Raw genomic sequence first — 25,504 nt, forward strand, 5'->3', positions numbered from 1 at the left:
GCTATGAGTGTGTAGAGTCTTGACATGTAATTGCTTATAGAGAATTGTAGTCGATGGTAAATCCAAGTGTCTCTCGACCTAAACAAGGACTATTTCACTTTAACTCTCTCGAGCTTAAAGCGTGACTAACGGTACGAATTCTCCAAGAAGTTAGTCCAGGTACGGCACTAGCTTTTTAATAGGAAAGGGTGTCCTACTACCTTGACATTATCTCTTTTCCAGACAAATAACTTTTCTCTCGAACAAGTCAGATGTTAGACTGGCGTTGGTCTATGCGTCTTCTTTTCTAGACAAATAACCTTTCTCTCGAACAGGTTAGATGTTAGAATGGCGTGTTCTTGTGTTTGAACCGCAAAGAATGTAGATTTAAGATGAAGAGAATAATGATATAAGCAATATACTTGTCTTGAACTCACAAACTCATAGCTATAGATAGTAACTCATTCGGCTTCCATAACCCCAACTAAGAGATTTAGTTACCCATGAATGCGAAGGATATCACGTTTTGCATGGTGGATGGCGTGAATAGTAGGTGTTTGGCGTGTGGTTTTAGTGATTCCGTAGCAAGTAACGATTCTCTTGTTGTGGAATTTAAGAGTAGAAGAATGAAGAATTGAGAATGGGTTGTAGGAAGATGTCTTAATTGTAAGGAGATGAATGAATTGTCAGAATGTCTCCCTTCCTTGAAAATCTCTAACATGATAGGGTATTTATAATACTCCTATCCTACTCCTACTAAACTAATAAAATAAATAACCAAATCCTAATATACTAATGAAATCCTTGACCAAATTGTACTAGGATAAGGTTACAAAATTATAATCCAAATAGAATGATGAAACACATAACCTAATTGCACTAGGTTAATGTATTATGGCAAAAATCCAGCTTTGTGTCTGTAAGTCCCAAAGTCTTCAGAAATGCTGTTTTAGCCCGGGACAGATTTTCCATGCAGCAGATTTAGTCCTTTATGCGTCCAGCTCCTTTCCATCTCGTTTGTGAGCTTTCTTTTGCGTCAAGTAAGCCATAAATTGCTGTATTTTGCATCATTTATACCTGAAACTTTCCTAATCACATTTGTTAGCTCATTTACAGGAAAAAGGACTAAAAGTGTACGAAATAGATAATTAGTTCTCGAAACTAGGCTAAAATATGGGCAAAATATATTGATATAGGCGCGTAATTTCGCCTATCATCAGCTATCTGCTTCAATCAAAAATAAAACAAAAAAGGGGGTACAATAAAGAAAGCAAAAACACAAAAAGAAGAGATATTTACCTAAGTATGGAGATATCTTGAAAAAAAAATATATAGATCAAAAGTTCACCCTCGAATATTCTTTCCTGCTAAAAAACACGAAGGAAAAGAGGTGAGATTCTGAAAAAAAAACAGAAGTAATTCGTAGAAAATCACTGACCACGAAGCACCAATTCTTGAACAACAATAGCACAATTCTTGTGTTGCAGAAAACAAATTCTGAAATTTAATGGCCAATTAGCGAGTATTTATATATGTAAAAAGGCGGTGGAGATAACCCAATCCAAAAAAAAAAATAGCAAAGTTAAGGCGGCGGTTCTTATTAATCCAAAACATTTATGATTTGGGTCATATTGTTGAGTTAATTTGATTGGAGAAAAGACCAAGTAAAAGTCAAAAAAGAAAGGGGTACATAATAGCATTAAATGCCAAAGGAAAAAAAAAAGTAAACTAATTTATTTTTTTCACTTGCCAACACAGAATTAAATTATATACTGTAGTATATTACATTATATATATTATATATGGCAAAAGATTCTGAATGCCTCACATGTTCATTTCATGGTCCGTCATAATTTTATTTGCACATAAATTTTTGTGTAAATAAAATATAAAGTTTATACTTCAATTCTACTCTTCGAAAGATCTTGACAAGTCTTGAAGTAGGGAGCATTTTGTGAACAATAAAATTTTATTAAATTAAAATTCGTACAAAATTTGGATTATATTAAATCTAAAATATATTATTCTTAAATAAATATTGAGGATTAATATAATTTGATTGATTATTTAAGTCCAAACAAATATGGATTCAAATAAAGTCCAATATTTATTGGGCTAGTCAATTAATTTGGGCTACAAATAATGAGTCACTTTACTAAGCCCAAGATATTTTCATATTCTAGAGGCCCAAATAAGCATCAGGTGTCAAATGACGTGGCATGCCAAGTCAAGGAAAGGATCCAATAGAACCATGCCACATGTCAAAATGATGCAGCAGGCCCAATGAAATTAAAGCCAATAAAAGGCGCCACATCACTCAAATCTGATTGGTCAAAGGAAGTCCATATTCATCATGACTCTTCCTTTTCCACAACTATAAATAGGGGTCTTATAATTCAGAAAAAGGACCCCCTGAAACTCTAACAAAAAGTAAGAAAAAGCTCGTGGATCAAACGTCGTAATTTCTCTAAAAAGCTCAAGTATTCAAATCAAGTTCATCAAAATTCAAGATCAAGACCGCAATATTCAAGAACAAGCTCAAAAGCCCTTGATTTCAAGCACAAATCAAGATCAAGTCCCTCAAATCAACAAATCAAGTTCAAATTCAAGATCAAACTTTAAGCCCTTGAATTTATATTTGAAAAGGCGAATCAGAGAATTCATAGAGATTGTAACACTCGCATTGAAATCAATAAATTAATTATTACAATATTTTTCTTGTCTCGATTATTATTTTTCGATCACGAAATTTTGTTATCCAACAATCTTGTATGTGATTTCTCATATATTTGTTATTATCCCGAAAAACACCTTTTTTCTAGATTTCAATTTTATCAACAGAGAAAGTGACTTTCACATAACTATATGAGAAAGTAACTCTCAAATTTTTCTCAAAGTAAGGACTTTTCTTAGTAATGGTGGAAAAAGTATCCTAGGCAAAAAAATTATAAAATTTTATCTCAAAACTTTATACACGAGATGAAAACTCAGTATCCAGTATATTCCTACAAAGTAAAGTTCAGGAGGGTAAAGAATACACAATGTGTATCCAGTGGCGCAACCAGAATTTTTATTGATGGGTTCTGAAGTAAACATACAGACTAGTCAAAGGGAGTTCAACATCTACTATATATATATATATAAAATATTTTTGACCGTATAAAAATATTATAAAAATAATATAATTTTTCATCAAAAGGCTTCAAATGAACCCCCTGATTATAAGTTGGATCCGCCACTGTGTGTATCACTACCTCAGAGGTGAGGTAGAGAGTTTGTTTCTGATAGACCCCTAGCTCATGGTAAAAATATAATTTAGAAAAAAGACATAATATAAGAATTAAACATAATAGGTAGTAACAAAATAACGGATAATAAAGTAATGCTACAATCAATCTATTCGAAATGACAAATACCACCAAAATTCCAGGAACACAATACTATAAGCATGGCACTATTAGAGATGTACTACAAAAAATAGTCTTGAAAAAAGACATAATATAAAAATAATAAACAAGAGAAAATTGAAGGAAAGATGTTTTTTAAGTCTTGAAAGAAGGATTGGTGACATTGACCAACTTAAAGGATCTAACATAGTTAGTAAACTTAAATAAGTTAATTAAGGACTTGATTAATATTATTAAAACTTTCTAATCTTTTCAAAAGTAAAATTCAACCCACACCCCTCTCCTCTCCAAATCAATTATCTCTCTCCTCTCTCCCCTCTCTCTATCTCAACTATGTCTCTCAAGCTTCTCCCAATCAACGGTTCTGTAAATTTCTCCCTTTAATTCCCGGCGACTTCAACCTCCCGGCGATAAATAGTTGAGCTTCGAGTTTTTTTTAAAACTTTCAACCGTCAATCGACGTCATAGCATTGCTCTCCGGTGACAACAGCTCAAGTTCTTCATCGTTCCTTTTTTCTTTCACAAATAAAAAATTAGGGCTTTTTAGTTATTAAGAAAAAAAGGAACTTGAGCCAACTTCTCTTCTAGTATTGATTAACAATTTCAATATTTGTTGCTTAAATTTAAAATGGGGACTAAAGAAAAACTCAATTTCTGGTATTTCTTTTTTTTTTTTCGAAGTGAAATGTGATTTTTTGTTGTTATTGTAGTTTTTGTTATCGAACTGTTGATTCGATTTCTTGGTGTCTGTTGAGTTTTTTGAAGTTTGATTTTTGTTGTTTATGTTTGTAAAAACAAAACAATAATTTTGGTATTTTTGGTCACTATTGATGTTCTTAGTGTTTGTGTTGTGTTGGGGTTGTTGTGTAATTTGTTGATGTTCTTAGTAAAAATGGTGTATTTGAAATTAACTGTTGATATTGTTGTTGTTCTATTGAAAAAAATCTAGCTACTATTTTTTTATGCAACAGCTAAACCATCTGATGCAACAGCTGAACCATCTGAAGCAACAGATGAACAATTTATTATTTGAAATTTGATCAATTATTCCATCAAGGCGACATGTTCAACACTTTAATTTCTCCTAACAGATGAAGGTTCTGTTAAAAGAAATATGAATAATATTGACAGTTGATCTGTTGCACAGACTAGTCATCTATTTCAATAGATGAGTGATCTGTTGAAAGAAATTACAACAGTATAGAAACTATTTTTATAGTTTACAACAGATTATGCTTCTGTTGCAATAGGTTAATTTATCCCAATAGATAATTCATCTATTGTGACAGATGAGAGTTCTGTTGAAAGAAATCTAAATAATATTGACAATTGATCTGTTGTACAAACTAGTCATCTGTTTTAACAAATGAGTGATTGTTGAAAGAAATCACAATAGTATAGAATCTGTTTTTATTATTGCCAGCAGATTACTCATTCATTACAACAGGTTTCTTATATGTTGCAATAGATAACCTACCTGGTGCAGCAGATGTGTGATCTATTGGAACTATTATTTTACTGTGTTGTGCATGTTAGATTTATCGTTATCCTTTCTTTAACGATGCTTAAATCAATTATAATCTTTTTTATTTTTCTGTTATTTTTAGATAATATTGCTCTCAAAAGAAAAGAAACTAAATCAAGTCCGAGTAAAGAAACAAGTGAAGCAGCTAGGCTACATCCACCACTCTATGAGCTTGCTTTACAAGTGTTATCTCAATTAGAAGCAGAAGATAATAAACAAGGGGATGAGGAATGTTTAAAAGGAGATTATCACAATGCTATTAGCCCTTCCACTAAAGAGTTGGTCAAAACCTTTAGTATTGATAGCTACCTGGGAGAATGTAGTGCGATAGTGCCATAAATTAAACTAGTGATTTCGTGGATAAGTAAGTCATGGAAAAATCTTTCGACGCCCTCAGAAAAATACTTCGAGACCAAAAATTGAATGTTTATTTCAGGGACAGCTGCTTTGGGCAATATCTTGATTTGCCGGTGGACAACAATGCTCGTTTTCAAATAAAAATGGTATATGATCTCCTCAAGCATAAGTTTATATATGAAAATAAAGATAAGATGGATGAGGTGTGAATAAATTATTGTTACATACCTATTTTTTTTGTTGGAAGGAGTTTACCATAGTTACTGTATTAAAATGTTATCCTCCCTCTCCTTCTCAAGTTATACCTATTCTAACCCAAAAAAGCACCCCCCACATCCAAAAAAGGCAAAAGAAAATCGATTAATCGTGATGACCTGGTATCCCTTGTTAGTCCAAGCTTCAAAAACATAAATTTGATAGAAGTGTTGAAAGGTAAAAGACTTTCAAAGAAGCACAAGCAATCATTGTGCTTGATTTGGTATGTACATAATATTCTTTAGGCGAGAGACGTTAACAACAACCACTTGGTTTAATAAAGCTCTCTGAGTATCTTGAGACATTAACAGCTATCCTTGGGGTTATGAAAGCTTCAAAATGACTGTCAAATATTTGTTGACTCTGTTAATGCCAAAGACAGTCAACTTATATGGCTTTCCATGGGCTTTCATGATAAATATTTTTTTTATTATGATATGATTCATTTTTTTATTCAATAATACTTTTGAATTTTTGGAGTTATTTTATAGGCTTGGGCATTTGAAGTCATTCTTTATTTGAGACAACAAGTGAACTACCAGGAAGAAGTTTTCTATCCAAGAATTCTGAGATGGTTTTCGGTCAAAATTGATAAAAAATATAAAATTTCTTGATCTCTTCAACCCCCTGAAGGAAGCAGTAAGTCTATTTCTCATTAAGTTTTTGTTTTAATTAATAATTTTTTAAAATGATTTCATTATCATTCTAATATATGTACTTATTTATGTTAGATTATGTATCCGTCAGTTGTTTCGATCAATCGAGAGTTGAATATGTCATTTCTTATTACTTTACGGTTTGTGCAAACTTTATCAAACCCTAAGGTCATTGATAGAATAAAAAGGAAATTGTTTGGAGCAACAGCCATCACAAGAAAAATAATTTTGGAGGGTAAGCTTATTGTTGTTGATGATGGTGGTGGTAGTGGTAGTGGTGCTGCTGTTAGGGATAATGATTTTCCTCTTACAGATTCTGAAAAACAAATCTTTATGATTATGATCATACTGGTTATACAGATTTTGCCCCTTCTAGAGAATGTTCTGCATGTAAATGTCAAAACTGTAAGGCAAAACATGATGGAGTGATTAATGTTATTAATGCAGTAATTGCTTATGTAAAAGAATTGATAACTAAGAGGGGTGTCATTCCATCAAAGAGGATTTCATATCCATACATTCCACTAGAGATTAAGGTGGCTAAGAGGAGAAGGAAAGAAATTTCCAAGGCATTATCAAGTATTGAAAAAAGCAAAATTTCCAACTTCTCTATCTCTATCTTTCTCCTTTGATCAATGTACAAGAGTTACAGGAGAGCAGCATGAGCTGAATAAGGTGAATGTATAGCATTTTTTTCAACAAACAAATAGACACATATTTGTTTCAACAGATAATACATCTGCTGAAAATTATCAAATAGATATATATATATGCTGCAATAGTTGTATAACCTGTTGCATCTGGTGCGTTATCTATTGCAACAGTTGTCTTACCTGTTGCATCAGATGAGTTATCTGTTGCAACATATGTTTGTGTATTTCAGCAAATCAAATAAGCCTTCGTATAGTTTTAATTTGTACCAACAAATGAGTCATATGTTGCAACAGATGGGTCATCTGTTGGAAATTATCTACAGCTCTTCCTCATGTTTGAATTTGTCCCAACAGATGAACCATCTATTGCAATAGATAGATAATTTGTTGCATCTATATGATTAGCATTGACAATTCTGGCTTTCCTGGTAGATGTCATAGTAGAAGCTACTGCTGAACAGCATAATATCACAGTTGATAATCCATCAACTGCTTCTAAAGAAGAAGAAAAAGTAGAGCTTTTCAGTTCGGGAGAATAGAAGACTTTCCCATTTAAAGGGTTCAACATCTCGGACGAGGCTCCAAAAACTAACAAAGTTGATCAATGACTATTCAGAATGGATTTTCGATGGGATGTTAAAGCATCATGTAGACAGGTACATAAATCATCTTTAAAGATACTGATTTATACAACTCTTGTTGTAAAAACATGACATAAACACATATAAATCATGTAGAAAATAAAATGACAAATGCTATAAAGTGAACGAATCGAGTATTGGTTTTGATAAGTTTTACTTTGTTTTTGCATATCCCCGAATGAAGGATTGATTGTATTTGATGTCACAGCCCCAAACTTGCTGGAATAATGAGGTTTAAATGTCATACATATTACTATTAATTAATAGTTTATTTAATTATATTTGTATATTGATTTTATTGTCACGTAATCTGAAATATTTGATAATATGTGCAGCACATCGATGTTATTTTTTACTATCTTCGAAAGAAGGTCAAGTTGTAAATACAAGAACAATATAGATACACAACAGGAAATTGTTTGTACAATGTTTACATCAATAAGGACTACGATAGGTATTGTCAACAACAACCAAAAGTTCCTCAAAATGAGGAATACTTAATCAACATTATCAAAGGTTTTAGCATTTTAGATGGCTTACCTTGGCAGTTGATCGATGAAGTGTACATCCCAATTAATTATGGTGATGAATTCGATTGGGTGTTAGCTGTCGTCGTTCTAAGAGAAAGGTGCATTTGAGTTTATGAATCGATGTCGGCAAGAAGATTTTTCAGGCCATCGTCTGAGATACAAAAGATGGCCAAAATATTGCCTACTTACCTTAATATAAGTGGCTTTTTGGACCAAAATGTTCATACTAATTGGTCGATTATTGAAGCATACCGGGATAAAAATAGATAATCCATTTGATAAAGAATATGTTGAAGGAATTACTCAACCCATTGGTAGCCTCTAAGTATCATGATTTAGTTTTCTTTCATAAATTTCACAACGCTTATATTAATTGCAAGCTATGGATTATCTGATTTTTATAAATACAGGGATTGCAATTTTTTTATTGCCTCTGCCGAGTATTTGAGCGATGGATTACAAGTACCAAATGATGTATTTTATTTCGGATTATTCCATAAAATATATGCTACTCTTTTATGAAAATACGGAGAAACGAAAGCTCATAAACCGTACGTAAGCGACATTAAAGATCCACGACGTCCAAAGCTGAATTCCATAACACCGGATGAAGAACAAGTTATTCATATCGAGTAGATTTTTATAGCATGAGTCTGCCAAAGTAATAACCTATCCTTAGGAATTGTTGGCACGAGAGGTTAAATTGTTGATTTATTTGTTGAGTAGATCATCTGTACCTGTAATAATTTTCTTATATTTCATTTATTTTTTGAGTTATTTTATGTAATTTCTGAAGGCTTCGATTTATTTTATGTTGTCTTTGAATTTAATTTAATCCTTAGATTTGAACTTATTAATTAAAATGGAATACTAGATTTAAATATCGCAATAGATAATGCATTTGTAATAGACGAAATATCTGTTGAAAAATATCAAATATATTTAGACATATGTTGCAACATGTAGGTCCTAGAAATTATCAAATAGGTCTTCCTACTATTTTAATTTATTTCAATAGATTATCTATCAGTTGCAATAGATAGAGTATATGTTGTAACAAATTGTATTTTTGTTGCGACTGATAGACTTAGAAACATCTGTATAATGCATCAGATGACCAACCTATTTCAATAGATAATCAATCTGCTAGAATAGATAGACTATCTGTTAAAATAGATAAATAATCTGTTGCATTATAAAAAATTCAACTTTCATCTGACATAAAAAATTATCACTACATGTAAAGTTAATTAACTTGAAATAAAAAATTGTTATGGTGTTTGTGTTTCTACATCTTCTTCTTTATACACAGGCTCCAAGTGTCCGGTTAGAACCCCATAAGCCCAGACCTCTAGCATATTTACGACAGCTTTATCGTACAAAAAGATGGCTGGCTTAGCCATTTCTGTGCCATTCAGCAAATATTCGATATATGCAAACGCGTACGACACACATGCTGCAGCGATTTCATTTATTGGAAGGTCCATGTCTTTGTTTCAACCTTCAAAATCCTATGTTTGCTTTATCAACACTTCCACTGGTAAATGATTCATCAATTTACTCTGCCTCAACAAGTTGGGGAACAACTCCATAGTGGTTGCATGTGGGTTATAAAAATGGCCTCATCAAAGACAGGTAAGTTGCAGTCATACACCTTAATCTTTTTCTCCCTGAGTAGTATCTCTGTAATACCCCAGAAAATTTTTCGTTGAAATTTTGTGTGTAAACGTGTTGGGTTCTATCTTCTAGAAATAATTATAAATTTTCCATGTGGAGAGTCTTAGATTATGACCCACCATTGCGTAGAGTATCGAATAAGATTTTCAATGATATGTGGATCATCCAAAATGGACACCCGAGCGACGAGTTATAAACATTCCGATCGAACCGTGAATAGTAGTGAACAGTAAAACGTGCAGAAAAAAAGTACTGAGGCCTGGCATATTTTTTCTCCAACTTTAAATGATCAGAACTCCTTGTACATAATGATTTGGGTGATCTACTATGTATCAACGGAAAGCTCTGCGAGTCCTCTTTCCAATGAAATTGGTTTCATCCAATTTGTCTATCGAAGCAAAAAGTTATGGTCGATCTACTTCAGCCTACAAAAGTGAATTTTTGGGTCAACTTCAAATGGTCATAACTCCTTGTACACAATGATTTGGGTGAGATACTATATATCAATGGAAAGATATGAGAGTCCTCTTTCTAATGAAATTGGTTTTATCCAATTTGAATATCGGAGTAAAACGTTATGGTTGATCTACTTTAGACTATCAAAACAGTCCACCAAAGGACAGATTCGAGAATTTTTTGATTTTTAGGGGCGTTTTGGTCATTCTCCCTTACCCAAAATCCATCCAAACCCTATATTAAAGCCTATTATAAGCATTATATATTATATTTCATCAAATTCCTTCAAAAATAAAACTCTAAGCTCCTACATCCAACTTCAAAAACCTCCAAAGTTCACCATTAATTCTGCAAATTTATTCAAGATTCCAAGTTCCGAGTTCAAGAACTTCAAGAATCATCATTCAAAGGCACGATTAACATCTCAAAAATGAGTATCGATCTAAAGTTCATCATTCAAGGTATGTGGGGTTTTTCAACAAGAACTCTCTTTTGTTCTTGTGCCCAAAAGTACTTTTCTTTACAAAGGCATGATTTTTATTTGATTTTTATGAATTTGAAGCATGAACCCATATCTTATGATGATTATTATGAAATCTTGATGTTTATGATTTTGAAAGATGAATTTACATGTGTGGTGATATAAAGCATGAATCTTGAATGATATTTATCATGATTTTGATATTTGGGTCATGAATTCCCATTGGAAATTGTATTTTTTTTGAGAAAGTATGTGTTATAAGCACGTTGATGCTGAATATTTGATATATTTTGAATGATTTGACCTTTTGGTCTTAATGAAGTTGTTTTGAACTCGAGTGTGATAGAAATCCACAACGTGGTTGATTTTGATAGATGGGAAGCATGATGGCTCTCGATGTATATTTATATATTACTGAAATTGTTTTGTTGTGGATTATCTTTAAAATGATCTGAGCTAAGTCCAGGAGAAATCTTTAGCACCGAGTGGGAGGTATAAAGTGACCTTACTTCCCTAGAACTACGTGCCCCCGTAGGAGTGAGCCTGAGGCTGATTTATATAGTGATCACTAGTTTGTGTGGATTTGATATCGATATTCCTACTCCGATGGAAAGAATAGGATGGCTCTCCCCAACGTGGGTTGTACGTTGGACTCCATGTAGCTCACATGGTTTATGTCGATTATAGGATCTCCCAGTGTGTGTGTGTTTCCTTATGTCTATGGTAAATGGTGAAGTGATTTGAAAGTGGAATTGTGAATGTTATTCTTTCGAAAGATTTAAATGATATTTACATTATGAGAACTGATATTCTTGATGAACTGAAAGTGATTGACAAATTATATGATGACTCACATGTGTTATTATACTTATTTCATCCTCTCATGATTATGATGATTTTTTTGGGCTATGTGAGTCTTTCATACATCCTACATATCTCTTATAAATATTTATGATGATGATGTTTATACAACTGCATACACCCCCATATACTCGGTTCCTTTCCATGGTACTGACCCACATCTTCGGATGTGGGCTACATTTTCTCGGAATGTAGGTTCAGGTGCTCAGTTCCAGGTTCGACAGTGATTCTTCGGACACGCTGTTCTACATCCTCTGTTGTGGTGATTCCTCACGTTCTGAGGACGTGATGTCTGATGTTGGTTTCACAGAATTGTTTACATTTGATAACTGAGTATGAGTCAGTTGGGGCATGTGTCAATGACTCGTTAGTTTTATTGATTTCCTTAGAGGCTTGTCAGACTAGTATAGATGTTGGGAGTTGACTAATAAGTCGTATTTTGTTATCTTTCTGAAATTCAAATATTCTTGGATGATGATTACTCTGTTGATATTTGAGGGTTATTTATGGAAACCCTGTTGATTTGTGTTGAATTGAACAAAATGGCTCAAAGGGTTAGCTTGGGGCTACTCGTAGCCTTAAGCACCATGTGACGCTTTGCAACCCATTTTTCAAGGCGTTACAAACTTGGTATCAGAGCCTAAGGTTTTAAGGTGTCCTAGGGAGTTTGACAAGCCGTGTTAAGTAGAGTCTTGATCATCGGTGTGTAGCGCGCTACATCTATGAGCAAGAGGCTACAAGATGTTTTAGAAAAAAGTGTGATTCTCTCTTTCAGAAGTCTATCATGCTTAAAGTGTCTCTCTCTGCTATTGATTCGTGCTCTCCTCTTTCAGAAATATGCCTCCACATCGAGCGAGAAGAAATAATAATGGCTAGCAACCTCAACCCGCTGACCCATTGAATGAAAATATGTCTCATGCTGAATTTCGAGTAGCCTTTCAGGCGTTGGCCCAAGCTATTGCGGCAAATATTCAGGCCAACCTGGCCCCGACTCCATAGCAGCAAGGAGGTGATTCAGCTGCTGCCAGGATCTGTGACTTCATACGGATGAATCCATTGGAATTCTATAGGTCCAAGTCTGATGAGGATCCATAGTTGTTTTTAGAGGAGGTGCAGAAGATTACTCAGGCGCTGCATATATCTGAGAAACATAGTGTGGAGTTGGCTACATATAGGTTGAAAAACCTTGCTTATGACTGGGTTGTTGCTTGGAGGAAAGGTAGAGGTGAGGGAGCTATCCCTATAACTTGGCAAGAGTTCTAGGATACATTCCTGGATAAGTTTTTCCCTTTAGAGATGAGGGAGGCAAAAGTCGAAGAGTTTATGAACCTACGACAGGGCTCTATGACTTTTAGGGAGTATGACATCCCGAAAACTACTTTCCAAACTTGTTATGGCCATTTTGAGTTTTTTTGTTATGTCTTTCGGGTTAACTAATGCCCAGTAGCTTTCATGGACCTCATGAATCGAGTGTTCAGACCATATCTGGATATGTTTGTCATAGTGTTCATCGATGATATACTGGTGTACTCCCGTAGTGAGGATAAACATTCTGATCATCTCCGAACTATCTTGCAAACCCTTAGAGATCATAAGTTGCTTGCCAAGTTCAGTAAGTGTGAGTTTTGGCTAAGGTCAGTTGCTTTTCTGGGTCATATCATTTCTTTGAGGGTATTAGAGTTGATCCCCAAAAGACCGAAGTTGTTAGAAATTGGCCCAGACCTATTTCTCCAACTGATATCCAAAGTTTCTTGGGTTTAGCTGGCTATTACCGTCGTTTTGTTGAGGGTTTCTCCTCTATAGCATCTCCTATGACTCGGTTGACCCAAAAGAAAGTGAAGTTCTTTTGGTTCGAATCTTGTGAGAAGAGTTTTCAGGAGTTGAAGACTAGACTCACTTCAACCCCTGTTTTGACTTTGCCTGATAGTGTTGATGGTTTTGTGGTGTACTATGATGATTCGAGAGTTGGGTTGGGTTGCGTATTGATACAGAAGGGTAAGGTGATAGCTTATGATTCTAGACAGTTGAAACCCCATGAGAAAAATTACCCCACCCATGACCTTGAGTTGACTGCTGTTGTGTTTTCTTTGAAAATCTGGAGACTCTATTTGTATGGTGTCCATGTTGATGTTTTCACTGATCATAAGAGTCTGTAGTATGTGTTTACCCAGAGAGAATTGAATCTTAGGCAGAGACGATAGTTAAAATTGTTAAAGGACTATGATATGAGTGTGTTGTACCATCCGGCCAAGGCTAATGTTGTGGCGGATGCCCTAAGTAGAGTGTCTATGGGTAGTGTTTCACATGTGGTAGAAGGTAAGAAAGATTTGGCTCGTGATGTACATCGTTTGGCTAGATTGGGGGTTAGGTTGTTTGACTCTGTTGAAGGTAGTATAGGGGTTCAGAGTAGTTTTGAATCCTCCTTGGTTTCAGAAGTAAAGGAAAATCAATACTTAGATGCTAGTTTGGTCAGACTGAAGGAGTCAGTCAAGGACCAAAAAGTAGAGGTTTTATCCTAAGGGGGAGATGGCGTGTTGAGATTGTAGGGTAGATTGTGTGTCCCGAATGTTGATGATTTGAGATAGAGGATTATGGTTGAATTGCACGGAGCGTGATATTCTATTCATCCTGGTGCCACCAAGATGTACCGAGACTTGCGAGAAATCTATTGGTGGAGTGGCATGAAGAAAGATATAGCAGCGTTTGTAGCTAAGTGTGCAACATGCCAACAGGTTAAGGTTGAACACCAAAGACCTGGTGGTATGATGCAAGAGTTTAGTATTCCCACCTGGAAGTGGGAAGAGATAAATATGGACTTCATGATTGGTTTACCTCCTTCCCGACGCCATCTGATTCCATTTGGGTTATGGTTGATAGGTTGACTAAGTCTGCTCATTTCTTGCCTGTTCATACTGCATATCCTGCTGAGGATTATGCTAAATTGTATATTCGAGAGCTAGTCAGACTACATGGAGTTCCCTTGTCTATTATTTCAGATAGGGGTACTCAGTTCACTTCGCAATTTTGGAAAGCTTTTCAGAAAGGTCTTGGTACCAAAGTACTTTTGAGTTTTCCTTATCATCTGCAGACCGATGGTCAGGCTGAGCGGACCATCCAGACCTTAGAGGATATGTAGAGAGCTTGCGCACTTGACTTTAAGGGAAGTTGGGATGACCACTTACCGTTGATAGAGTTTGCTTATAATAACAGTTTCCACTCTAGTATTGGCATGGCTCCGTTTGAAGCCTTATATGGAAGGAAGTGTAGATCACCCATAGGTTGGTTCGAGGTGGGTGAAGCGGTTATGAGTGGTCTTGATTTGGTATTTGAGGCTATGGAAAGAGTTAAGTTGATTAGGGAAAGGTTAAAACTGCGCAGAGTCGTCAGAAGTCATATGCGGATGTTAGAAGGAGAGACCTTGAGTTTGAAGTTGGTGACCTAGTGTATCTAAAAATTTCACCCATGAGGGGGGTGAAGAGATTCGAAAAGAAGGGGAAGCTTAGTCCCCATTATGTTGGTCCTTAAAAAATTCTTAGCCATGTTGGTAAGGTAGCTTATGAGGTTGAGTTGCCTTCCGAGTTGTCCTCTGTTCATCCAATATTCCATGTCTCCATGCTTAGAAAGCATATTACCGATGTTGTGGTAGTGGATTCCTCTGTGAGTGCTGGCATTCAAGAAAATCTTTCTTTTGATGAGATTCCTGTTGAGATTCTTGATTTCAATGTCCGAAGAGTAAGGAACAAAGAAGTTTCCTTGGTCAAGGTGTTGTGGCAAAGCCAATCTGTTGAGGGTGCAACTTGGGAAGCTGAGGCGGATATGCGATCCAAGTACCCACACCTATTTTTCGCGAACTCCGATCAAGCCGAAGGTACCGTTCTTTCCTAAATCATGCACTTTTGATAAAAGTTGCAGCAGTTCAGCTGTCATTTATTATGTGTTCAGCTGTAGTTTCTTGAATTTATGCATTCTATGTTGCATTCGGAGTGAGAAACGATGTGGTGATGAGTCTAACGAATGGTTTCAGCTGTATGCTCTATTCCCTATCTAATCTTGGCATGTCTAGCATCATTCGAGGATGAATGTTTCTAAGGGGGGGATGATGTAATACCTCGGGAAATTTTTTGTTGAAATTTTGCGCGTAAACGTGTTGGGTTCTATCTTCTAGAATGAATTATAATTTTTTTGTGCGAAATGTCTTAGATTATGACCAACCATTGCGTATGGTATCAAATAATCTGTCCAACGATATGTAGATCATCCAAAATAGACACCCGAGCGACGAGTTATGAACATTTCGATCGAATCGTGAATAGTAGTGAACAGTAAAACGTGTAGGAAAAAAAGTACTGAGGCCTGGCGTATTTTTCCTCCAACTTTAAATGATCATAACTCCTTGTACATAATTATCTGGGTGATCTACTATGTATCAACGGAAAGCTCTGCGAGTCCTCTTTCTAATGAAATTAGTTTCATCCAATTTGTCTTTCAGAGCAAAAAGTTATGGTTGATCTACTTCAGCCTATCAAAAGTGAATTTTTGGGTCAACTTCAAATGATCATAACTCCTCGTACACAATGATCTGGGTGAGATACTATATAGCAACGAAAAGATATGAAAGTCCTCTTTCTAATGAAATTGGTTTCATCCAATTTGAATATCGGAGTAAAACGTTATGGTTGATCTACTTCAGACTATCAAAACAGTCCACCAAAGGACAGATTCGAGAATTTTTTGATTTTTAGGGGCGTGTTGGTCATCCCCCCTCGCCCAAAATCTGTCCAAACCCTATATTAAAGTCTATTAGAAGCATTATATGTTATATTTCATCAAATTCCCTCAAAAAGAAAACCCTAAGCTCCTACATCCAACTTCAAGAACCTCCAAAGTTCACCATTAATTCTGTAAATTTATTCAAGATTCCAAGTTCCTAGTTCAAGAACTCCAAGAACCATCATTCAAAGGCATGATTAACATCTCAAAAATGAGTATCGATCTAAATTTCATCATTCAAGGTATGTGGGGTTTTTCAACAGAAACTCTCTTTCGTTCTTGTGCCCAAAAGTAATTTTCTTTACAAAGGCATGATTTTTATTTGATTTTTATGAATTTGAAGCATGAACCCATATCTTATGATGATTGTTATGAAATCTTGATGTTTATGATTTTGAAAGATGAATTTATATGTGTGGTGGTATAAAGTATGAACTTGAACGATATTTATCATGATTTTGATATTTAGGTCGTGAATCCCCATTAGAAATTGTGTTTCTTTGAGAAAGTGTGTGTTATAAGCACGTTGATGTTGAATATTTGAGATATTTTGAATGATTTGACCTTTTGGTCTTAATGAAGTTGTTTTGAACTCGAGCGTGAAAGAAATATACAACGTGGTTGATTTTGATAGATGGGAAGCATGATGGCTCCCGATGTATATTTATATATTACTGAAATTGTTTTGTTGTGGATTATCTTTGAAATGATCTGAGATAAGTCCGGGAGAAATCTTTAGCACCGAGAGGGAGGTATAAAGCAACCTTACTTCCCTAGAACTACGTGCCCCCGTAGGAGTGAGCCTGAGGCTGATTTATATAGTGATCACTAGTTTATGTGGATTTGATATCGATAGTCCTACTCCGATGGAAAGGATAGGACGGCTCTCCCCAACATGGGTTGTACGTTGGACTCCATATAGCTCACATGGTTTATGTCAGTCATAGAATCTCCTAGTGTATGTGTGTTTCTTTGTGTCTATGGTGAATGGTGAAGTGATTTGAAAGTGGAATTGTGAAAGTTATTCTTTCGAAAGATTTAAATGATATTTACATTATGAGAATTGATATTCTTGATGAACTGAAAGTGATTGACAAATTATATGATGACTCACATGTGTTATTATACTTATTTCATCCTCTCATGATTATGATGATTTTCTTCGGGCTATGTGAGTCTTTCATACATCCTGCATATTTCTTATAAATATTTATAATGATGATGTTTATACAACTGCATACACCCCCATATACTCGGTTCCTTTCCATGGTCCTGACCCACATCTTCAGATGTGGGCTACATTTTCTCAGAATGTAGGTTCAGGTGCTCAGTTCTAGGTTTGACAGTGATTCTTCGAGCACGCTATTCTACATCCTCTATTGTGGTGAGTCCTCATGTTCCGGGGACGTGATGTCTGATGTTGGTTTCACGAAATTGTTTATATTTGATAACTAAGTATGAGTCAGTTGGGGCATGTCTCAATGGCTCGTTGGTTTTCTTGATTTTATTAGAGGCTTGTAAGACTAGTATAGATGTTGGAAGTTGACTAATAAGTCGTATTTTGTTATCTTTTTGAAATTCAAATATTCTTGGATGATGATTACTGTATTGATATTTGAGGGTTATTTATGGAAACCCCGTTGATTTGTGTTGAACTAAATGAAAATGGCACAAAGGGTTAGCTTGGGGCTACTCGTAGCCTCAAGCACCGTGTGACGCTCCGAGACCCGTTTTTTGGGGCGTTACAATCTCAATAGCCAGAAAATATTTGACATCCACATTCATAACTGTAAGAATTTTCTTTGCCTTGGTCCAGCTTTGCCGTGTGGATATGGCCTTTTCCCTCTAACATATTTAACCATATCTTCATACCATTGGAATCCATAAACTAACGAATCAAATCCCGAGTCACCGAGAGTTGATGCTAGCGTAATGAGATCGTTGTACCTATCCTTCAAATTATTGTAGAAATTGAGGTCCATTATCCAATCGAAAGCATCATAAGCATCCGGGTACGCTAATTGCCTACCCCTCATGAAGCAGAGAATTTCATCAACATAATATGATATAAGAAGACAATTTTGAAATAGGTTAGTCATTGTAAAGAAGAAAAACATAGTGGAAAGATGCAATGGATGGTCTATTTGTTGCAAAGAATTCTCTAAATCTGTTCACAGGTTACCCAACTAATGCAACTTATGCAATATATGGGCAATCTGTTTGCAACAGAACCACTATCAGTTACAACTGAATACCCAGCTGCTGCAACAGATGACACATCTATTGCATGGCTTCTTTTTCATGGAGTATATTAGAAGGCTAGGTTATAAAAAGTAAGCTTACCTTTTCCACGTACCACTGATGCATATTAGTCATATTCTTGAAGTTTTGGGTGGAAAAGGTATGCATGGTGTAATTTTGTGTTCGTTGCCTAGAATTTACGGTCCTTCGCAGAGCAGTCTTCTCTTTGGGACCAAGTGTCGCGTATATGTTCACCTTCTTCAATGACCCCGAAACTTCAACAACTTTTGGAGAGGGAGAAGTTGTAATTTTTTTTGGTTTTTGATTGGAGAGATTTGGCTAATTGCTCTTTTCTTTCTCCTAACCACCGCTGTAGAGTGTATGGCTCCCTCACTATCTTGGATGGTATGACACCCCTCTTGGATTTCATTTTCTTGAAATCTTTAGAGATAGACTCTACTTTTTCAAAGAGTTTATCTTGTCTGTCCTTGCACTCTTTGCATTTGCAAAGAGAACATAAGGGTGAAAAGGGATGAGAGAGACCACTGTAAGGGTAGGAAGGAACCGGTGTAAAGGTGAGAGAGACCTATATAAGGGTGAGAGGGACCTGTGAAAGGGGTAATTTCAAACATATTTATTATTTATTGAGCATCAACATGCTCATCATCACGACTGGCTGTAGCATCAGCATCAGCATGGCCGCCACCAACATCAATAACTCCACCAGCAACACCCCCGGAAGTAATGGATCTGTTGCATCAGGTTGGTCATAAAGTCTCAACATTAGGTTGACCTTTCCTAACTGCTTTTCTTATGGATGTTGCTCCAGCCAATTTCTTCTTTATTAACTCCATCGTTGGGTCTGATATTGAATCAACAAGACCTAGAGTAATAAAAGAAGTCATCCCCATCTCTTGCTCAGTAGGCACAATTCATGGATGCATAACCTATACAAAAATAGATACCTTTAAATCATATAATAATTTGCAGTTAGTTGGGTTACATGTTAACACAAACAACTTAGCAATAGATGATTTATCTGTCGCAATAGCTGATCTGTCTGCCATAATAGATTAACTATATATTGTATCAGCTTACCCATCTGTTGCATAATTTAAGTAGATAGCTAACCTGTTGAGTCTGGTTCAGAGAACCAAAGTAATAGATGGGTAATCTGTTGCAAAATATAAATCGTCTGTGCAACTGATTACCTATATGTTGCACCAGTTGTAATAGACGGGTAATCTGTTGCAACAGATGACCCATCTGTCATAATAGATGACACATCTATAGCAATATCTTTCTTTGAGTTAAATTATTTTACTTAAAAGAAGACGTACTGCATCCTCTACAGGGTTAAAAAGATCAGCCTCCTTAATTCTTGCATTACTCTTTGCATCCAACCACCTAGGATCCTTGGATAAGAAACCTCATCTGGGTAATCCTTGTCTTACTTTCGGTTGGGAAGAATGAATTCAAATACCCAAGCCTAAAAACTGTAAACAGAAAGCAAGCAAAAAAAAGTCATAGTAATTATTCAATATAAATTGATGGATAAGTAAACAAATAGTGATTAAATTTACCATGAAAGCCCAAGAAAAGCCATATAATGTCATCGTCTTTAGGGATAACTTTGTCAGTAAATATTTGACAGTCAACTTGTAGTTGTCATATCCTTAGGGATAATTGTTGAATTTCTCAAAATCCTCAGCAAGCGCCAACAAATCATCTTATATGTCTTTGTTGACCTCTCTTGCCAATATAACAGAATAGGCAAACTAAACTAAGCACAATTGCTCCTTGTACTTCTTTGGTATAGTTTTATCCTTGAGATCTTGCATCAATGTCATGGATTTGTAGCTACTTCCAGCAATATCGAACAACCCATCTATTTTTTCCTTGTGTTTGTTGGTTTTGGTAGGTGGTCGCTTGAACAATGTCTTCTCTTTATTTGATGGTTGTGGTTTGGCTATCCTGCTTGCCGTGGACTTTTTACAGAGTGTTTCCTTGATGAGAGGTTCATTTGGATGATCACATCTCAAGACTATCACTATAGCAAACTCTTTCAAGCCAAAACAAACTGACATACCACAGTAGTTGATCCTAATTTCGTCCATTTTTTTGCCCCCCCTCTCTTTTGAATCTTTATTATCCCCACGTACTTGATCTTGCACTTGAGAAGACCATATACCATGCTCATTTGGAAATGGGCAATGTTGTCCTCAGGCAGATCAAGAAAGTGTCCAAAATAGCTCTTCTTACAAAATTCGTCTAGTTTTTCATTCTTCATAGCTTTCCTAAAGTCATCGAAAGGTTTCCCCAACTGACATTTAAGTACCAAATCACCAGTTAGTTCTGCAGGGCCATCTATCGGCATCACAACTTGAAACCTGTTAATACTAATAGTTTTGATAGGATCATGCTGGCATTTTGATCTTAATTCATGCCCCATTGGCGATGCATTACCATCATGTTGATGATCATCCTCTTTCTCACTTTCTACTTCCTCCTTTTTTTTGTTTATCATCATGTTGATCGTTATCCTCTTTCTCACTTTTTACTTCTTTCTCTTCTTGTTTATTTTCTTCTTCCTCCTCGCTTTTATTATCCTCACCAGCCTCTAAATACCATTCTCCACCTTCCTCAATATCATTTTCATAACTTTTCTCATCTTCACTTTTCCCTGACTGAGATTGTTAAGGAAGTTCCTCCGAATCCATTGTACTCTAGCCTTTTTTGTTAAGGGTGAAAAGTTGATCCACTTTCAGTTTCTTTTCTTTTGGGAGATATTTTTTAACTACAAACAACAGAAAAACAAAAAATACATTACATTTGATGTTTGCATAATTTAAAAAAAAAGGTAAGACAAATTTCAATAAATTTTTAGACACACATTACAAAAAAAAATTCCAGCGGATAACCATCAGTTGGAACAGATGGGAAATCTGTTTGAAGACCTATTTAATATCTCCCAACAGATGTTTCACCTGTTGCAACATATGGACCACCAAGACCACCACCAAGACTACCAAGACCACCACCAAGACTATTAAGACCACCAACACCATCACCAATGCCACTAATACCACCACCAAGACCACCACCAACACCACCACTAATGCCATCAATACCAACACCAAGACCACTACCACGACAACCACCACCAAGACCACCATCAATGTCACTAAGACGACCATCAATTCCACCAAGATCACCAACACCATCACTAATGTCTCCAATACTACCACCAATACCAACATCAATACCACCAATACCACCACCAAGATCACTGACACCACAACCAAGACCACCAGCACTACCACTAAGACTGACACCAATAACAACTATACCACAAACACCATCCAACAATACCACAATATTCAGCAAAATAATGTGACAAAAACTAGAGTTTTATTAGGTTCTTCCTATGTTTTTACCATCAAAATTTAAAATTGTCAACCCATTCTCAAAGATAATACAACTAAAGGTCTTCATTTTCATTATTAACTAAAAAACCCTAATTTTTAGAATAAATAACAAATATAAAAATCTTCTCAAACTCTGTTACTTGTGAAGACAGAGAAAATAATGAATACAAGCAAGAATAAAGTCGAAAAAACAACTATATGAACGGAATTGGGAAGAAAATCTATCTGTTTTGAAGGTTGAGCAATATGTAGAGTAGTTATTGTCTATACTGTTGAGAGAGAAAGAAAAGAGCAAGAACTAAAGATTTGAAATAATGAAACATTTTTTCGAAAATGGATGATTTGTATGGGTTGATTTGTATTTTGGAAAAGAATAACAAGTTTTGAAATTATTAATTTAGTCCAATTTGATCTTAATTATTTTTTAAAAGAGATATTTTTTAATCGTTTCATCATAATAAATTATATTAAGTTCATCTAAAATACTGATGAATTTAGGTATTAGCTTAATAATAAGTTAATATGAATTATTTCAACTCAGATTGATCGATTGACAACTCGGATTGGGAGGAACGCAATACCAACATCATGCTATTGCAAAGACTCAATTAAAATTGTAGTTGACCCTATGAATTCATACCTAGTTCTAACTAAATCAATTTAGGTATTAGCTTAATAATAAGTTAATACAAATCATTTCAACTCAAATTGATCGACTGATGACTCAGATCGAAAGGAACGCAAAACCAACCTCATGCAATTGCAAAGATTCAATTGAAATTGTAGTTGAACCTATAAACTCATACCTAGTTCTAGCTAAATAAATTTAGGTATTATCTCAATAATAAGTTAATATGAATTATTTCAACTCAAATTGATCGATTGATGACTTAGGTCGAGAGGAACGCAATACCAACATCATGCAATTAAGAAGACTCAATTGAAATTATAGTTGACCCTACGAACTCATTCCTAGTTCTAGCTAAATAAATTTAGGTATTAGCACAATAATAAGTTAATATGAATCGTTTCAACTCAAATTGATCGATTGATGACTCAGGTTGGGAGAAACATAATACCAACATCATGCAATTGTAAAGACTCAATTGAAATTATAGTTGACCCTATGAGCTCATCCCTAGTTCAAGCTAAATCAATTGCAAAGAAACTTATTGTAATAGATTACTACTGTTGTAAATTATCAAATAGATATTTGCATCTGTTGTAACAGATGGCTAAGCTGTTGAAAATTTTCAAATAGATATTGATATCTATTGCAATAGATTACCTATCTCTTATAAATTATCAAATAGACATTTGCATCTGATGCGACAGATGACTGAGTTATTAGAAATTTTCAAACAGATATTATTATCTGTTACAACAGATGATGTATCTGTTTAAAGATTTTTTTTATTATAAAGCAATTTTCTGTCCAAAATAAAAAAGATAAAATACTAAGGCGATAAAAATATTTCTTGAATAACTTAAAAATCTCCTCCTCGAGTTGTCATATGTTGTCTTTTCAATGTCACCCATCTCCTCGTGCCCCTTAAAGTTATTAATGAATATTTAAACCCATCTCTAGAATTATGTCTCCTTCAGACATAAATTAATTTATCTCCCTCTTCTTTTTTTTCCCTCCTCTTTAGGGTTATCACAACTATTTTTTTCTCTCTTTTCTCTTCTCTTTCTCATGAGGATCCTTTTGGATCTCAACCGATCTATATCTTTTCTCTACTGAAATTTTTGTTTTAATTCCCTAACTTTTGATATTGCAGGTATGGTTCACTATTTCTCTTTGATTATCATCTTCTTCTTTGCAAGTTATTTAAATTAGTTATTTATATTTATTTTTTATTTAATTACCCATTCCATATCCTATTTATTGAGAAAATTGAAGGAAAGATGACTTTTAAATCTTGAATAAACGAACTATAATTTTTATTAAAATATGTGAAAAAAGTCATCTGTAGGGAGAAATTTAGAAGCCTTGTTGGTAGTACATTTTTTTATGTATCTTATTTGTTTCTTTATTGTTGATACTGTTATTGATATTGTTTGTGGGGTTGGTGTTGTTGGAACATGCGGTGTTGGTGTTGTTGATGGTGTTGGAACAAATGGTGTTGTTTCTTTATTATTGATATTGCAACAGACGGAGTAACTGTTGGAACAAATCAAACCACTAGCAAGGCTAGTTTGATTTATTCCAATAGATGACTCATATATTGCAATATGTTGTCTATTTGTTGCAATAGATACGTAGCCTATTACAACAAATTGTCCATCTTTTGAACAGATAGAGAATCTATTGCAATAAGTGTGGAGTTTGTTGCAACAGATGTGGAATATGTTGCAATAAATGGGTAATTTATTACAACAGATGGGTAATCTATTATAACAGACATGTTGTAACATATGGGTCAGATGTTGAACAAATGTTGAATATGTTTTATTTATTCAATTTATGTTACCTTTTTTAAAAATCATGCAGACATCAATTGTAATGTGTTTTTTGTTTTTCACATATTTGACATTAATTTTTTTCTCTTGTTTATAGATATAAGGGAGTGAAATTTGATCAACTTTTGCTCGACCAACACAAAAGGCTACATTAAAGATGGGTTTGGAGGAATAAGCTTCTTGCAGATGGAACCACTTCATATGTGGGAGGTATGTATTATTGATCATGTTATCATGAAAATACACATAGAGTACACTAATTTTGTGAATGTTGTTTTTTACCGATAAGGCATTGATCATTCAAACAAGATATCTACAATTTTATAGTTAAGTTTGATAGATCTGGAATGATAAGACTGAGGGACCATGAAGATGTTTTGATACACTGTTACAATTTAATGACGGTCATTGCTCATGTTTATATGTTAAGTTTTGTGAAGAAATTAAGTTTTGGTGGTATTGAAAAAAGATTCAATAGTGATTGAACAGATTTTAAGGATTCAATGGACTTTTGAAAGGCCTCTGAAGCGTTACACTACTGCAACCAAGAACAACAATCAATATAGTTATTGTCCTAGCCCAAATTTTTATGGTTGGGTTGCTCAGGGTGATAATTATACACCAGAAGGTGCGGTAGGAGAATACCTGTGAGGGAAAAGGGGAGTTGATGAAGATTATATCATATCAGACCTTATTAATGAAGAAACACATGGTACCAAGGAATTTGTAGCAAATATGTATGATGAAATTGACTTAAAACATGAGAAATCTAAATCAAGTACAAATATGAAAGTGTATCTAGTAATGAAAATCCGTCAGTCATCTCTCTCAAAGAAAAATAGTGCAGATGGACACTTTGCTAGGGAGCTGCGACTAGTTAGCACGGTCGGAATGATCACCTAAAGAGAAAATAACAGAACACCAAAAAGCAGCTTTACAAGCACCGAGGGTTAAAATGATGTACATAAGTCAATAAAACTTGCACCAAGAACATATGAAGTTAAAATAAGGAAGAAAGCCAAGGAGGCAATTTTTGAATTTTAAATAATTTTAAATTGCATCACATGCCTTCTTGTGTGTGGTTCTGATCAGGTCCACTGGTATTGACCTGATCGGAACCACAA

Source organism: Capsicum annuum, chromosome 6 (genome assembly GCF_002878395.1).
Source record: "Capsicum annuum cultivar UCD-10X-F1 chromosome 6, UCD10Xv1.1, whole genome shotgun sequence".
NCBI lineage: Eukaryota > Viridiplantae > Streptophyta > Magnoliopsida > Solanales > Solanaceae > Capsicum > Capsicum annuum.